Here is a 17,793-nt window from a genome sequence, read left to right as displayed (position 1 = left end):
TTCCAGTAAAGCATGAATAATGTTGCCCTCAGTACTGGTTGACAAAGGGGGGGTTTTTTTCCCCCCCAGTTCTTCCGAGAACAACGGCTGGCATTAACATATTTCAGAGGTTTTCAAACCCTTTGAAAGATTAGCTGTAAATCGGCGCAAGAAAAACTGCGCATTTTGTCGCAGGGCTCCCTCCCCCCCACAATAAAGGGTTTCGACATGTGAAAATAACCACGCATAAACAAGTCACAGACCCGGGTCCCCTCATCAAGCCTCTTAAACTGCCAAAGAAAAGGGAAAAAAATTACAATGTGTTGATGTGGCTCCGCAGAGCTGTGAAACAATGGACTTTGTTTGCTGCAACCCACATATTCTGCAGGAAGCTTCGTTAAATAACGTCCACCAGTCCTCTTTGCATATGCTGATAAGTTATGACTGCCACTGAAACGGGCTCCTGTAAAAAGTGTGACTATGACTGTGGAAATATCTATGCATGAGAAATGCATAAACAGAGGCACAAGATAGAGAAGCAAAGACAGCAAGAATAAAGACACCTTTGTTACCTTTCTTAAACCTAGGGTGTAGCTTTCTTAGCAAACATGTTCTGTAGCAAGTAGGACCCACCCTGGAAAAAAAAGTGTCAGTATTTTTAATTATGCTGTAGGTAGACCCGGGCTTTTCGGTGTCCAATACAGTCAGAGATGAGGGAAAGATCGTTAAAGGCGCTTCGCATTTAGCATTCGATTGCTAGCTGTTTGCATCACCTACATGCAAAACAAAGCGAGGGATTTGTTTGTTTTCACATTGGTCAAAAGCTATTTGTTTGCTGCTCCTGTTGTTGTTGGCTGGAAAATACTGAGTACCATCAGCCCAGATGGAGCTTATTACAGTATTTGTTGAATAATCCTCCTTGGGAGGGCAGCAGGAATCGAATGCCTCCAAGTCCCTCGAGTTTCGTATAATCTTCAATATTTGTACACTGAGAGGAAATGAAGGCATCTTCAATTTCTGTGACTGTGTGTGTTGTCACTGAGGCAGCTTATAACCCACAGGGCCAATCCAGCACTGACCAGGGTCTAGCAACCTGGTCTCTATGGTTTCTTCAGATGTGTCACGACAGTAAACATTCTCCTGGTTTTATCTCTGTTGGAGGTATTGTTGTTAGAGAGTGTCAAACCTGTTTGCTAACCCCTAGACCACTGTGGTGACTAGCACAACCGCGAGCCTTTACAATGAAGTTCACACCTGGAGGAGTAGTTTCTGCGGTTGTTTAGTAGTGTGAAGGACAATTCACACACCTCAGATCTGTCCTCAGCTCTAGTGGTTTCTCCCTGTATAACTGCACTCCTCCTCTATTGGCTGCGTGAACTCCCCACCGTGCCCCCATGGGGTCCACTCATGGGGTCTCTGCAACCGGCCTTTACTGGAATGACCTGCTGACAGGGGTGGAGTGATCTGGTCTCTCTCCAGCAGATAAGGGGCCTCTCAAATGTTACCTGTGCTTAGCAGCTGTGTTGTAAGGCCTGTTGTGTTCAGACAACTTTGCACATGTCTGGTGCTAAAAGTACATTTAGTACAAGTATGCATGGACTGCCCCTAAACTATGCTTAACTGAGAGGAGCATGCATGGCCTGCCCCTACGCTTAACTGAGAAGAGTATGCACGGTCCCCCAAAGCACACTTAACCGAGTATACATGGACTGCCCCAAAGTTACTCACTTGCCACTCAAATAATATGAAACACCTGAATGCTGACAGAGCAAAGCATTCAACCCCTTCTGATTGCCCAGCCTTTGTGCATACATTACATCATTCTAGATAACAGCTGTCACCAGATGAGCCATTAAACCTGACAAGCTGCCAGGAAGTATGACTCCTGCAAATTCCATCCACACTAAAGACACAGCTATGCCTAGTTATAACCTTGTTTCATAATCACACTTGAATGAAGAGGGTAATACACCGCCCGTTCAATTCCATTCAGTTTGCTTTATCTTCCAAACCACTCTGATCAGATATACTCACAGTATTCAAAAAGAGGTACCTGTGCCTAATATGCAGAAACAAAAAAAATAATTCACAAATAAACACACCTATTATTAATGTTTAACTGGAAACACTTTCTCATTGATGGACATCGGCCTATCAAACAATTAACAACTGCCCATACTATAACCGCCCATTCACAGTAAACATCGTCCCTAGGTCCCTGCTCAATGAGGAAATTCAACTACAGTTATGCTGGAGTAGCTTTTGAACGTGCCTAACCTGTTAAGAACTGCAGAGCTGGGAGGGTAATTGCACTGTTCGCTGGGGAAATGCAGGAATCCTCATTTCGATTTGCCGCTGCGGCCTCGCCAATCTCGCGCAGAGCCCAGCCTCGGTCTCGGACCCCACGGGGACCCTGCAAACCGGGGCGACCGATGCACCAAAGGGGAGGGGCAAGTGCTGTTCCGGCCCTGGGGAAAACGCCACCTCCCCAAGGCTGCACAAGGCAATACATTTGAAGGAGCCCCATCTTTTAGCTTGCGCTTAATGAATGCCAGGTGGAGGGACGCGATCGAATGACCGCATTAGCATTAAAAGGGCCGGCGGCGTGGCCCCTCCATTAACGATTTAGGCCCCCCGAGCCGAGACCCGTTAGAGTAAAAAGCGCGGGGGCTTTTACTGCCACATGGACATGTTCACCAAGTCCTGCAATACTGGTTCAGCTTTGATGAATTCTCAAGCAGTTCCACCCTGATATTTGTGCAGGATTCTATTTCTGGTGTAGTAACAGAAAGCAGAGCTCACTCCAGTTGTGCCTGAAAATAAATTTCATTCAGGCAATTTCCATCACACGAGTAACTTGATTGACACCCAGTAGGGCAGCGGCAATTGAATATTGTCCACAGAGCCTCCCCACTCTCTGTTCCTAGCCTTTACTGGAATGGCTACATTTAAGGTAGATGAATGATCTGCTGACAGAAATGGAATGCTGTGGTCTCTGTTCAGCAGATAATGGACTTCTTGAAAGTTGGCTGCATCGGCCTGCCTTATTCACCCAGCCTTACAATGGTCTAAGTAAAACTGAGATAAGCATGCACAGATCTCCCCTAGACAAAGAGTTTGGAGAGGTTCCTCATGTCATTTCATTGACAATACCATATGATGACTCTACCTTCATACTCATAACCAATGATGCAGTATGCAATGATGCATACTCTACCAATGATGCAGTTACATAACTGAAATCACTGGTTTTTCCCTAAGTGGGGAGCAACAGAGGTGTTTTCTTTGAATCCACAACAGAGGTCGCAATCTGATGAGGGTGACCAGCAAGACTATTTCTCTGTGCTACCCTGCCTCAACTGTCTAATAATTTGGAATCCAAACGAGCTGGAAGAATCTAATCTGTTACTGATAAGAGCAGCTTTCTTTCATTGTGTGGCCTGCAGGAAGCGGATTAGCTACTGTAAATAAGAGAACATGGCCTCAGTCAGAGAGCTGCAAACTAATGCCTTTGAGTAAGCACTTGGTGTGCAAGGGCCTGATGGTCCTGACTGGGAAAAGATCTGGGGTTTGCACAGGGGTTTACTCCCAAGCCTTGGTCATATGAGGTCCCACAGAACCATTTGCTCTGAGTCATTTCCTATGCTTCTGCAATGCATGAATCTCACACACCACAGCACACCTTGTTGTGGTGGGCGTCGACAAAGATCATCAAGCGTCATCGGTGAGGCTACTCTGACGAAGGAAAACATCCTGCTCCGCTGGGAGGCTCCACATGAAACGATTTCTCCAGCCTAATGAAGGGCCACCCAGCCAGGAAATTTTCCCACAGTTTTCAGTCTGCAAACTACAGCTAAGGTACGCATTCTCACTTGAGAAGGGGTCAGTGACTCACAGTCAACAACCAATCTCAGAAACATTTACTCCAGGCAGCTGAAAGAGTAGCCTCTCTCTTGCAATTTAACCTCCCCGAATGCCACAATGTGTACAGTGTTTCAAAACTACATTAACTAGGGCACCAAAGAAAACATTCCTCCGGAGCATTGAGCGGGGCTCGTCCGGGAGCCTTTGGCAGGGAAACCAGAGAGATGCCTCTAAAGTTCAAGGTCAGGGACGAATAAGGAGTCGTCAGCTCCTCTTAATCTGCCCTCGCGCTCGTTACACTAGGACTTCGCGCTAGGTATGCTGGGACTATACTTTGCTGTTTATTTTCAACACTGGTATTGGATTACTTGCCCTGCTCTGCTAAATAGCATTGACTCATCAGAAACATTCAGACTTATCAATGCTCTCGCAGGACCTAATCAGTGATTTAGTCAGTTGAAATAACTCAGAGCACTGCTGAGACTTGAATAAACTTCACTTCATAACCAGGCACATTTCCTACACTGCAGTTCTGACTGGCTGTCTGACTGCTGGACACAAGGCCAACCTGAGTGCAGTCTATGGTTTCACAACCTCTCAGTTCAGTTAGAGACCCACTGGCTTATCGATTCAGCTCACAGCCAATGAATCCTGGTAAACTGCTGCTTGTTAAAAAAATGAAGACATAAAAGGAATGGAAACCCTTTTCTACACAACTGCATCCATAGCTGTTAAATCTGTAAAAGGACATTCATCAAAATCACACATGGTTTTGCTTTAGTAGCATTTTTATAGATAGAATAACACAAAAAAATACAAAAAAAGCACCTTCAGGTCTGTGCTCCCAGATGATGGCTCTTCAAAAATATGCTCCTAGGGAATCAAAGGACAGCAATCAGAAAGTCCAACCAAAGTCTTTTACCCCGACAGCCTTTTTTCCTACACAAACCACATTCACAAAAAACACTTCTCTGTACTGGTCCGCTTTGTTGTTCACTTTTTAAAACCAAAAACAGTAAGAGCCACAACAGCACAGCCCCTGCTTTTGGAGTTAGGTCCTTGAGGAGCTTGTAAACGTGCCTGCATTTTTACACCTCTTGTAGAGGCCATCTCTTCAGGGTCCCATTAATCCACGTGTGACTGGTTTTCTGGTTGGAGTCTCCGTGGGTCCCAGACCTATCCTGCCCCGAGTCACTCTGCGGGAGAAGGTGTTTCTCCTTACACTTGCAGGGCTGTGGCAGCTGTGGCGGCTGTAGCGCGAATCCGCGCGGGGCCCACCTGACCTAAATTTGACAAGGCTCCGATTTTTCGGGTCGAGGTGCTGGGAGGCCAGCCGGGGAGAGAGAGGCGCAACTTTAAACCAGATAGCTCCTGAGAGCCCACATGGGCACAGGCGGAACTCGACACCGCAGCTCGTCTTCTGAGACGGACGCTGTCGTCGCGTCAGCTGTTTGGGTCATGGTGCACCTTCCCCCTGCTACTGAAACACTCTGGTCTGGAAATCGCTATCATACCTTTTGCTCAGGTAAATTCATGGTGATAATGAAAATCAAAAAAAGGCAGTAAATCAGACTAAAACCTTTTACAGGCAGACCACATGTCATTTTTAATCTACTAACAGCATGCACTAATCAGTTCATCTCCATTTGCACAAACCAGAGCCAGAGAAGCCTTTTTACCAATAAGTGAAATTTATCCCTGTATCGATTTCTCTCTTTATCACTTTATCTCTCTTGGCAGTTTCTTGAATCTGACCATTTGAACATAATACCTGGCAAATGGTCAATCAAGGGGATGCCAAAATTTTTGCACAAACTTCACAAAGCCAGGCATAGGCCTAAATGTTTGGATTGTGATACAATACTAACAGTAGGACAATGGTTTGTAATGTTTAGGCTACATCACTTCAGCATTTTCTCAGGGAACATGAGGGATGAGGGTTTTTAATGAGTGCAGAGGGAATTAAAAGAAAAAGGTGTGTGTGTGTGTGGGGGGGGGGGGGGGGGGCAGACAGGAAATGAAGTGTTGCCAGGGCTTTTACGATCAGCGCATTAACAGGCGGGTAAACGCATCACGGTGGAGTAGCGGAGCCCGAGACTACGACGCTGTGGCAGCCGGAGCACGCGCGCGGGGGGGGGAACGGGGTGGATGGAGGCGGGGGGGGGCACCCACATGTGCGCCAACGTGCACGGGCAGCGGGACAAATCCCAGCTCTCCTGCCATGCCTTACCGCTTAAGAGGGCTCGCAATGTACTGGCCCGCTCCCCCACCACAGAGCAGGGGGAGGAGGGGCGATGGTAATATGATTCTTATATACAGTCATCCGTCATCGAAACGTAGTAAAGTCGAGATACTAGTTTTGCCAGGCTGTTCTCCTGCTTTCATTTACAATAACTGAAAGTCACCGGTCACCAAAATGATGACCTAGTCATTTAGCAGGTCTGTCTGTGGTATTTCTGTGGTATTACCAAGATATGCGCAAAAACCAGAGTAAACACCGACCTTACAACCAGGCTCAATCTGTATAAAAACATGAAAGACCATACCGCTGGTCCTCACAAGGAGCACAGAGGCTCACAAGACTATGATAAGCCTCTCATCCTTAGCTTTATATTTAGCAGACATGGGAGCTGGTAAGTCCCCAAAGAGTTTCCCTCTGAACTCTCCAGCCACTCAGGCTAAGCCAAGCCATGACACTGCAGTGTTCATTCACTCTGCCCTCCAAGGTAACATTTGAGAGGAGACAGATGCCCCTTTTCCACCAAGGCATTTCGAGGGCCGGTTCGGAGCTGCTGCCCAATCTCAAACTAGTTCAAAGAACCAAAAATGGCCAAAGAACCGGCTCTCAGCCAGGAAAACTGGTTCGAGAGTGGCACCAACACTTTGCTGGTCTAGAACCAAGAACCGCTTATGTCAGGGGCTGAGGGCAGGATTATGGTAACCAACAAGACCAACTAAAACTTTGTGACCAGCATTTTAAAAAAAAAAAAAAAACAGAGCTAGTTTAGCATCTAGTTTAGCATCTAGTCTGCCTAAAAAGAAGAAAACTGTTTAGCGAGCTACTAATTTCTCACATCAATGTTACAAACGTATTACGTATGTAAAGACAGCTATTGTATTTTAAAGCACTCTTCTCTTGTTTTTGTTGTTGTTGTTTGGGCGGAGACGTATACAGACGTATACAGTGACATAATGACGTGGCTCTATGGTGGCCGGTTCTTAGAAGGTTTGCAAATTGAATCAAGTCCAAACCGGCACTAGCACCAGCCCAGAACTAGCACCTAGTTCAGGTTGGTGGAAAAGGGGTAAGAGAGAAAGTACAAGCTTTCCTTCCGCGTCCTTTTGCTGTGTATCACGATTCCTTCAGTCCAGGAGTGGAGAGCCCCCATCTCCTGCCCCAGTGTCACTTTCCCTCCTTGTGTTTTTGTAATGCTACTCCACCAAGATGACAGCCACAATAAAAGGGTGTCGAATTTCAGTGTCAAAAACGCTGGTGGGCCAGCTTCGCCCGGTGTACGATCCCACCGAGCTGCGATGAGGTGCCGACACTGGCCACGGCCCAGTCGGACAGGCAAAATTACACCCCTCATCAAACACCCCCCCGGTCTTTTAATGGTCACTCAAGTGGCCCTCAATCTCGGTTGTCAGCAAAGTGATCCCTCTGCCTGCATTATCCACCACTCTCCATTTACTTACACTATGTGGCTGATGTGTCCATCCAGCATAAGCAGACATCTCCTTACATCACAAACGTAACCATAATTGTATACAGTCCTCTATTCAAAATGAACCAGAACATGACATACCTACAACTATACATTCATATCGAAGATAAGCATACAACACCAGGCTGAGGCACACTTAACAGACTGAAAAGCTGAAAGACAAAATCACTGCCTGGAAAAAAAATTTACAATTTACAAATGAGGCTGGAAAATAATAAAAAAATATATTTTTAAACAAGCATGAAGATACAGGAAGCAGCGCTAAGATGGCGGATGTCCTCAGAGAATATCGGAAATCTATTCAATAATATTTGCCTCAGTGGTTTGACACGTTAGTCATCTTAAAATTGGATTACGCCATATCTAATTGGAATCAAAACAAACACACTGGAGCCAGGAATTATAATGTACCAAAAAGGTTTTTCCACATGTGCAGAGAGAAAACAGAAAAGAGTATACATGCATCCTGCAAACAGCCCTCTGAAGTTTCCTACATGATGTGTGACATAAAGCCAAGTAAAACTGGATGAAATATTGTTTTTTACATGCATTTTCACCTGAATAACCCTAAATGTTACTTAGTGATAAACACCTGCAGACTGGCCTATCACCTTTAACTGCACAGACACACAGGAACAAAATGAGGCAAACCTGTCAAAACAGCATGAAACCTGTCAAACATGCAAGGCTGTCCCACATGACATTACAAACAAACTTGGTGTCCACAAAATTCAAATCACAGGGTCCTGCAGGGTGACAGGCCCACATGTCCCACACTCACGTTTTTTGGAGATCTGTCACTTCTGAACTCTGCAGGACAGGAATCAGCACAAGACGCCAACTGCCACGCCAAAAAAAAAAAAAACAAACAAATTTGTTTGTCTCTTTTAAAAAAAAAAAGAAAAAAAGACCCACTGAACTAGCGGAGGAGGAGACTGACGTAGGTGTAGAGAGGCTCCACCCTGAAGCAGATGGAGCCTGCTGGAAAATTCCGGAAAGCAAGACGGAGACCTGCTCCGACCACAAGCGCTCTGGAGGCTGCTGATACACACTGCTGGTTGTCTGATAAGCCCCAGCAGACCTGCTCTGTGCTGGAGTTCCCACACTGGCTGTGTGCTGTTTACATCACTCAAGAGGAGGAGGACCCCTTTTACTGTGCTTGAATATTCAGGCATGACCTTACTGGACACCTGACACACACACAAGAGAATGTAATCATTGTCATGTAAATATCTAGTCACCCATCTTTGTAAATCTAATGAAGGTGGGTTTTTTTTCACTTCCAAATATTTCAATATGTTATATCTGACTTCATTGCGGGTAAAATGTTGTCCCTTCTGAGGCATGAGGGGATTGTTGTGCAGTGTAATTCTTTTTCATAATGATGGGAAACTCTCCAGAACTATAGTGCTGTATGATTCACTAATGCAAAAACATCTTTAGCCACACATTTGTGCAATAAGCAATTCAAAATCTTTAAACCACTGGGCTGTCTGGCATTGCTAAATTATTTCAAGTACAGAACATTGAGTGGCACATTTTAAATCAGCAAATGTTTTCATTTTTTAATTAAAAAGTACCCTCTTATGATGGCTGTCAACATTCCAGCTTCAAACTGGTGAAGTCCTGGTGAGGTACAGCAGGATTAAAGTTCAATAATGGGCTGAGGGCTTTAGCTGTTGTGCAACACCCAATGGCAAATACACACTCCTTAAAGAAAACCAATTACCCCCACAGAATGCTACAGTAAGGTATGACAGGAGATGCAGAATCTGACCAGAACAGTAGTGCTTTTGGTCTTACACACACATGCAAGCAGAGAGTCACGCTGTATATCTGAGCTGTTTCTGACCAGACAAGCTTTAGGACAGCAGCAGCAAGGTGAGGCATTACATAAGCATGGGTGGGACAGCTTTTATTGTTCTGAAGGGAACTGAAAAAATAAAAGGCTTCTGGCTCCACACCAACTTGCAATTCTCATGCAGTGAGCTTCTGTTAGTCATTTTACAGCACAGACATTGGTTAAATACATGGCATATTATTGTGAAGTAGGCAAACAGATCCCATCACCCACATCTTTACTGCACCTTAAAGCCACGACAAGTGAGCTCCCAAGCTTCAAACAAAAGCCTCAGCAAACAATGACAGATTAACAAACAAGATACCAAAAAATGCTGCAGTACTAACCATTTTCAAGCTATAATTTTGAACCCATTTTTGGTGTGTTCAGGTTTTGATTAATCCCTGTTTATTCTAGGTTTTGCTGACCATTCTACTGTAGTCATTATACACTGCACACAATGCAGGATAAAGGTGTGCACTAAACGACAACACCGCACACTGCTGCTGCTAATAATAACCTATCTGTGCAGTCACACTCCCGAGCTCAGTGCTCAAACAATGCACTACAGCTGCCCGATGCCTTTATGAAAAATACATATATACATACAGTACACAACAAGACATCACCACAGAAGACATGATAAAAGCCACACACTGTTAAAAAGATTTTTTAAAAATAAACATAAACAAATTAGAGCTGCTGATTTCAAATTTATAGATTACATAACCACCTGCCAGGCCATGACAGCTGGCTAAGCAGTGTGGAGCAGGGAGATTTGTCAGGTCATTCATATTTAATTTTTTAATCACCTAATAACAGGACATGCTGCCTCACACATACGCGAGATCAGCGAGAATCCATACAGGTGTACGTGTTCGACTACTCTGGGTGTACCCTGGTTGTACTCTGTGGACCCTACCCATTTTTACCAAATTTTCCAAATTTTCCTCCCATGAGTCACACACCTACTGCGATTATTAACAACTTAGAAATATGTCTAAACACAAGCATCTCTTTGGGAAATGGAGTTGAGGGAAATATGATTCTACTCCTAAAAGACTGCAAAGCCCTCTCAAATCCACACTAAGCTTCCTACCCACTCCTTACAGGTTAAATTCTAAACAGACCAACGGACACCATATCACAAACACGGACAGTTTCTTCAGTTTTATTTCTGTATCCCAATAACAAATGCCTGCTTCAAAAAGCAGAGTCCGTGAGATGTTGATTCTGCTGACGCAGGCATTTTCAAGATAAACCGAAAAGGGATACATTCTGAACTGCTCCTTCTGTTTGTCTGCAAGTAACTACCCGTGCTCGAATGTTTTTCGCATGGCCCTGCCAGATCCCTGCTGGAGAGCATCAGCTGAAACCAACACTTACCTGGTGTCACTGCAGGGTGGTGGGAAGGATCATCTCTGTTCCTACACAAAAGCTGAGAAGAACAGCCCTACGAGTGAGGCTTTCTCCCACAACAAAATATTGGTTGGGGGGGGGGGGGGGGGGGGGGCTGGGTTACTCAAAAATGTTCTCAAATTTTCCAGCTACAGAAAGCTCTTCAAATTGCTGTAATTTGAAAGATGATCAAGCCCTTCTACAAACAATTAACTGGCCATTAGCTGATGCATCACATTGAAATGGATCTCCTTCATCTAGATCAAAATTTTGGATTGCCTGGAGAAGCTTTTAAATGGAAAATCCCTGTAGGGCCACACTCCCTCATAGGCCTGCCCTCTCCTAGCCCCGCCTCCCATTGGCTCCACCTCCCTCTGTATGCCAATGTCTACAGGCATAAAAGGGGCTGTCTGGAAGTCTTGTTCTACACAGATAAATGTATGACTCAGGCAATCAACGGAATATCCATCTAGACTTATTGTAACTCAACAATCATACTGAGGTTAGAACATAACCCTTTCCCTGTATTACAGTCCTGTGAAAAATGATATATTATATACTTCCCTCCAAGCCAAGTAGTATTAACATGCTCTCATCCAGTTCTCATTTCTCAGGTGTTCTCATATGCAGAAGTAGTATTCCTAGAGGCCTATTCAATGCTGCCGAACTTAACTTGTGATGCATTAATGTGTGTAGCACTGTACACCTTATGACTGAGTAAGCAGAAAAGAATGAGTCTCTACACTGAGAGCAGCTGGCCCACCAACTTTAGAGCCTGGTTCTGAGATCCCATCACACATGACCTTCCAGCGCAGGCCACTGACTGAATGGACTCACTCTTCACATGGGCTATTCTTAGCTGCATTGTGCATTATTGAACAGCACTTTGAAAATCATTAAAACAACCCAGGGATAAGAGAAACTGTACAGGGCTCTCCTGGTACAGGCCACATGTAGAGGAATCCTTTTAAAAGGAAACTCTTACGAAAAATGAGACTAAGTTTCAGGAATTGTATGCAAATCATTTCTTAAATCTACAGGTAGGACAGTTATTCAGTCTCTGACAAATCAAGAAAAAAAAATGGCTTCTTGTTTGGGGACCTTGATTCGAAGCCAAGAATTCTCTCAAAGACCAAAGCAGTAATTTGAAACCATTTGCACCAGCAAACCTTTAGAAAATCCAGTTCCTAGAAAAGTAGTGGCAATTCAAGATTACTAGGTCAAAACCGGGTGATTTACAACAGATGACCATATGCTCCATCCAAATTAGGTTTATTTATTTACGTATTTATTTATTTACTTGGTGTAACAACATCCGCAGTTTTCGCATGATTTAATGACAAGCCCATGATAAAAACTGAGACGCTATTTGTTTAACTTAGAGTTGTACACAACGACGTTCAGGCAGTGTCTGGAGCTTACAATAAATAAACAAAAGAAATATAGTTTAAACATTTTATTAACCTTCCTTTCAGTGCTTTTTTGAGACATCCCAACATATTAGGCAATGCCTCTGACAACACTCCCATTTGCTGTCTAAATAAATCACTTCCACCAGTGAAATTTATGCACTCAGTGAGTTTAAAATTGCTGCATCATTTACATTAGATAATTACATTAAGGAATCTAGGATAATATATGGATCTGATAATCATTTTTCCTACTGCAACAACACATTTAAACATTTTCAGAAAAAAAAAAACAAAAAAACATCGCATGCACACTTGGGAATGGCTTGTTTTACACTTGCGACATGCAACGCTTCATAAGGTCTGGCAATGTCTGCACATATACCTAAGTCACCTGCCGTCAGTGACGTAATTCACAGCAATCAGTGCTTTCACACGATTTTACCGCGAGTTGCAAGCGGTCATTTTTCCCTATGCGGTCACATGCCAGTGTCAGCTGAGACGTCGCGCGGTGTTTAGCAATCGATAACGCTAATGGGAAGTAGTGCTTTCGATTGTGTTGTGCCCTCGAGGGATACAATGAGACATGACAGAGGAGAGGCTGGGCAGCTTGCAATCTCAGCAAAAGACATGACGTAAGAAAACATGACATGCCCGGTCCTTCTCGGTCCCAACGGACCACGTCGAACAAACACGGAGGCCTTCAGATGAGTAACTTTTGCCTGCTTTATTTTCCTCAGTGTTATCTATATCCTTTATCTGCTTGTCAAGCACAATGTACTGGTTTGAGCTCTCGCATTCATGGGCTATGGACAAATTGTCGCTTTGAAGGGATCAGCCACTGAAACGAGATACGTTTGCTGCAGATTAGGCCCTTACAGATGTTGAGTTAATGATCTTTTGGTTTGGGCTTTGTTTGACGGGAGGGACCCCCCAGTCCAAGGAGTCAGGTGACTGACACAGGGAAGTGAAAGAACTACGGTATATTATGAAAAGACACTTATAAGGCTGCAGGTTTTACACAGTGCAAGGTCTCCTAACTATGGAGTGCACATTGTTTAATCTAATGGAAGCAGTACTACACCTTTAGAATATGCTGGAAATAAAGCAATTAACATACTACTCCATATCAAACACCTGCTGTTCGCTAAAACAAGCCTGCGGCTTCCTGTTATATGCTTCCAAGCCTCCTGTTATATGCATGCTCTGGTCAATAAAGTCCTTGGGATTAAAAATGGGACCAAAATTATATGATGTTATGCAATCAAATTCCATACAAGTATCTGAACTGCAGGAGGTGAAGGGGTGCAATAAATCGCCTCAAATTTTAAATATGGGGACAATCTTTTTCTAATTATTTTGGCACTAACACAAATAATACTTTTGCAGGGTTGGGGAAATTTGACAAACACATAGCCTGAAAACCCCAACATAACATACAAATTTGATGGGTAATGTAAACTCATTTCTGACGTGTCAACATGCATCTCACCTACCAAAAGGCCTTGAAAGCTTCATATATCTCCTGATTTCACTCTTGGCACAGATCAGAAAACTGCTGCGCTCCTGGTATAGCTTGAACAGAGCAGCAGTCTTGGCACCTGCAAAGGTCAAACCAATAGTGGCAGTTAGAACATTTCACAAAGCAAACAACCATGTCACTATGTAAGACCCCAGGCATTTAAGGCATCCAAGAGCACAACACTCCACTGGTGTGCCATACTCTCTGGTAGTGTCACAAATGGTAATCTGCAGTTTACATCCAAATCCAACGTTATTCTTTTCACCTTGGACCCAGCACAGTTGGGTTTCACTACTTCAGATGCAACAGAAAGCAGTCCTCAATGTGAAAAACAGCGCGAAACTTTCAAAAATGTACCATGAAATCAGACAGCTCGCTTCGATTTGGCTTTTTCATTGGCATAAACTGGCATCTGGGTACCACGGCTCTCAACAAAGAATGTGAGGAACGTGGCCTCGAACCCGAAATACTGTATGCAGCCCTGGGAGACGGGTTACATAGACCACAAATGATGGCAACGTTAGCCATGCCAATAATTGTTTACATGGTGTAATTCCTTGACAATGGTCTTGGAAGGCCCGAGAGCACATCGGGCTTCTCTGACTTCAGTAGAGTTTTTCTCATTGTGAGACAAGCAGCCGGAAGGGGAAAGGAAACAATTAACTGTCTGCACCTGCAGAGCCATATATATTTTAAATAGCCCCTCCAAGTGCTTTACCACGACACTGGGTCTTGCTGGTATCGTTGCAATAACATTATATCTAGCTCTATCCTTGCATTTTTTTCCCTCCTTGCTGATATTTTCTCAAGAAAGAAAAAAAAAATCAACAAGGCACGTTGACACAAACTTACCCACCAAGACTAAGACACGTTACAAGAGCCATAAGGTCAAAACCAACATTATTTAAGTTACAGTTTATAAACAAATATTACGCCGAATGCTAATACATGCCACTGCATCTGCGGGTAGTTTTAAAATTGTCCGTTAATTCGTGCCTAGCTATTGAAGTCTGGTTAATCAGATAAACCTGTTGTTCGTGCGCGGCAGGCTGCATCTTAGCGAGAGGAATACTGTAACCTGCTTCTGCACGACAAGCCTCAACTCGTTCACAGTCGACGGAAAAGTACTGGGTTACATATTCTGCGGACTCGGGCCGCTCGCTAACGCTTTTGAATGAGACACGCCTACATTTGTTATTTAGAGCCATGCAATACTACTTAACCTGCAGCTGAAGCACGACTCGCCGTATTACTACTGGGACACTGCAAGCTGGCTTTGAAAGCTGGCTACCCACCTCGCCAATAGTACCGATGCTGAGTTAAGTAGCTAAGAGTGAAAATATACATTAGACTATATACATAGACTAGCATACATACGTAATAGTCTAGCTAACCGTAAATGCACATAGCTATATATTTTAAAATTGTGGCAACTAGCTAGCTTACATATAATTGTCAGGTTATGATGCCTTTTCCAGTCTTTTAAAATGTTTAACATTGGTCTGGCAACCGCAATTTAGAGTTTATTTAGATAGCGAGCCATCAAGCTGCTGGCGTGCGAGGCATGTTGACATTGCGAGGGCGATCGTTTATTTTTGGTACCAACTCGGTCTAGCTAAGTACATGCGTGGAGAAATCCGCTGCACCATACAAGCATGCTATACGCTGTGTAGGTTAGCTAATTTAAGAAACACTGCCATCTCGCTAATGATGTATTAAAATGGTTGAAATGTTCAGTTATTCAGTTTCGTTCAATCCAAATTCACATCTCATTATTGTTGTTCATCATTTCTGTTATGCTAGCTAGCCGACGGTTTTCGCTCCGGATACGATGAGGGGGAATATCTTGCTAATTACCTACACCAGCTAAAGAAACGATTGTATGTATACCTCAGTATTGACAGGCGAATCTGAGAGGTTAAGCGTGCACAAGGTTAGGCAGACTAACCAGTTAGCGTTACAAGCAAGCCTATCAAGTTTCTGGTCTCCCCTCTCATTCAGCTGGTGAGCTGGTTAGTTAACGTTAGCGGCATTAGTAGTTAATGGCTGGGTAGTCCATCTGCCCGATCTGGTATACTAGATCATTTTATATGAACCAACAATAGCTGACAACCTTGCAAGTTACCTAGCTGGATTAATTAAGTGGTTTATTAATGAACTGCCCTGCTATCTTACTAGCCCGCCAAGTACGAAATGCGATGAAGCTGAAACTAAGCTGTCGAGTAATAATTTAATGTGACAGTACAACAAAGTCAGGACATCGCTAAGTAATGCATCTGACGTTAGCTATAAAGACAGGTGCATTTTCATTCATCAACTTGGGAAGAAGCTATCAAGCAACGGAGAATATCTTGACATGGTTAGTTAACGTTAGCTGGTTAGATTGGAAAACATTTCTTGGATGACAGTCTGAAGACTTCGGTTGGCGATCGCTTAGTTCGCTAACAGACTAGCGAACTAACGTTAGTACACTAACGCTGGATTGAGGACAAACTAAACGGTAGCCATTCAAGCAAGCAGTTTGGCTGGCTCTACCGTCTCAGTGGCTGTGATGCACCTGTAACTGGATATGGGAAATTGAAAATTGAAGCATCTGCACTAGCTGTTATTAGGCAAGATCTGTATGGATCCATGCATTTAATATCAACACGATTACCACAGTCAACATCACATAATCCAACTCTGTCTTGCTGCCTCAATGTGAAATGACTCATAATAGGAAGCAACGTTAATGAAACGCAAGCCTTATAGGTGTCGCAGAACACAGTTCTAACCCTAGCTGAACAGCCCGCTCCACTTACAACATATAGCTAACGGCAGTTAACATCGTTGCTAACGTAAGCCAGGTCTGTCATGATTATAGCCCCCATCCTAGCAACTAGCTAGTTAGTATCCATAATGCAATTAAGTATTATTGTTTGCAAGACAGCCTCTGTCGTCAGGTAAAGACAATATATATCAACGATCAGATGAAATCCACCTGAAATAATGTCTAAATTACTATTCTCTGGGGTGAAATGTTAATGTCAGTCACGTCCAGGTTATTCAAATGTAATGCAGCAAGCAAGCTAGCTAGCAGCTGGCTAACCATTTAGCTTGCTGGCTACAGCTAGGAATCTTGCCAAACGTCTGCTCGCAAGCTATCATAAAAAAGCTTTCTCTAAAATCATTACCTGATTTCTTGCACTCTGTCTGCAAATTGTGGAGGGTGGTTACTTGTTCAGTGTTTTTTTTTCCTCTCGTTTGACCACCCTCGAAAGGTATTTTTGATGTTCTGCATTCATAGGCTCCTCCGGGACGTCTTGCAGATGCCACTGTTTTAATTCCCCTTTAAAGATATTTCTGTCGGAAATAAACGCGCCGCTTCCGCTGACGGATGCATGGGAGATTTGAATAAAGAGGCGTGGTTCTGGATTTAAAGGGAAATAGATACGTATCGGAACAGCTCGCGACTGTTGTGACTTGTCCTTGCTTTTATACAGCAATGAGTGGGGACACTGGAAAAGTAGCGGAAAGAAACATGATGTAGAGGAATTGTCTCCATATACATTATATTTGTCTGTGTCTAAATTCTAAATATGAGTATGATATCTCTAATGAATATAGGAAACATGGTTTCCTTAGCTTACTTGTTGGCCTAAAATTCTCTCATGTAGTAAACAAGACAAAATTCAAACAATTAAAACTAATAAATAAATTAATACGCAAATAAGTAAATTCCATATTTGCCGGTGTCGTGGTGTTGTGTGTGTGCTTGCGTCATATTTTAGAACCAACCCAGACAGTGATTTGATCATGGGTTAAGAATCAATGTCCTTTGTGTAAAAGATTCTTGCAGACCTCTTTGATTCATACACAGGCTAAATAATTTGCCTGGTATATCAATCAAACGGTAAAGCTAAGTCTGTTTTATTATGCTGTATTATGCGATGTTGGGCAATGAACCTCAAATACCTTTGATCAGTTGATCAATAACAGGCCCTGAGGAGAGATTCTGACCTGATTTTACATTCAGGGTGTGCCCTATAGTTGACTCGCAATGTGACAATCAGTAAT

General features: G+C 43.5%; 1 protein-coding gene across 4 annotated transcripts in view; it reads right to left on the bottom strand.

The window, feature by feature from the left end:
* Window positions 1–17,041, bottom strand: part of LOC118796572 (solute carrier family 45 member 4) — a 49,266-nt gene extending 32,225 nt beyond the window's left edge. Inside the window, exons 1-3 of one of the 4 annotated variants that reach the window (XM_036555534.1) lie at window positions 16,911–17,041; window positions 13,712–13,816; window positions 552–613 (exon numbers count right to left, since the gene is read on the bottom strand). The gene's annotated coding sequence lies outside the window, so the exon portion shown is untranslated. Of the gene's footprint in view, window positions 1–551; window positions 614–4,671; window positions 4,705–8,349; window positions 8,385–13,711; window positions 13,817–16,910 lie in introns of those variants that run through there. The other 3 variants (XM_036555531.1, XM_036555536.1, XM_036555535.1) reach the window with 3 other exon arrangements.
* Window positions 17,042–17,793: the final 752 nt, after the last annotated feature.

This window comes from Megalops cyprinoides, chromosome 21 (assembly GCF_013368585.1).
Source record: "Megalops cyprinoides isolate fMegCyp1 chromosome 21, fMegCyp1.pri, whole genome shotgun sequence".
In the NCBI taxonomy this organism is placed as follows: Eukaryota; Metazoa; Chordata; class Actinopteri; order Elopiformes; family Megalopidae; genus Megalops; species Megalops cyprinoides.
Note: the sequence above shows the minus strand (reverse complement) of the source record. Positions and strands in the feature narration are given on the sequence as shown.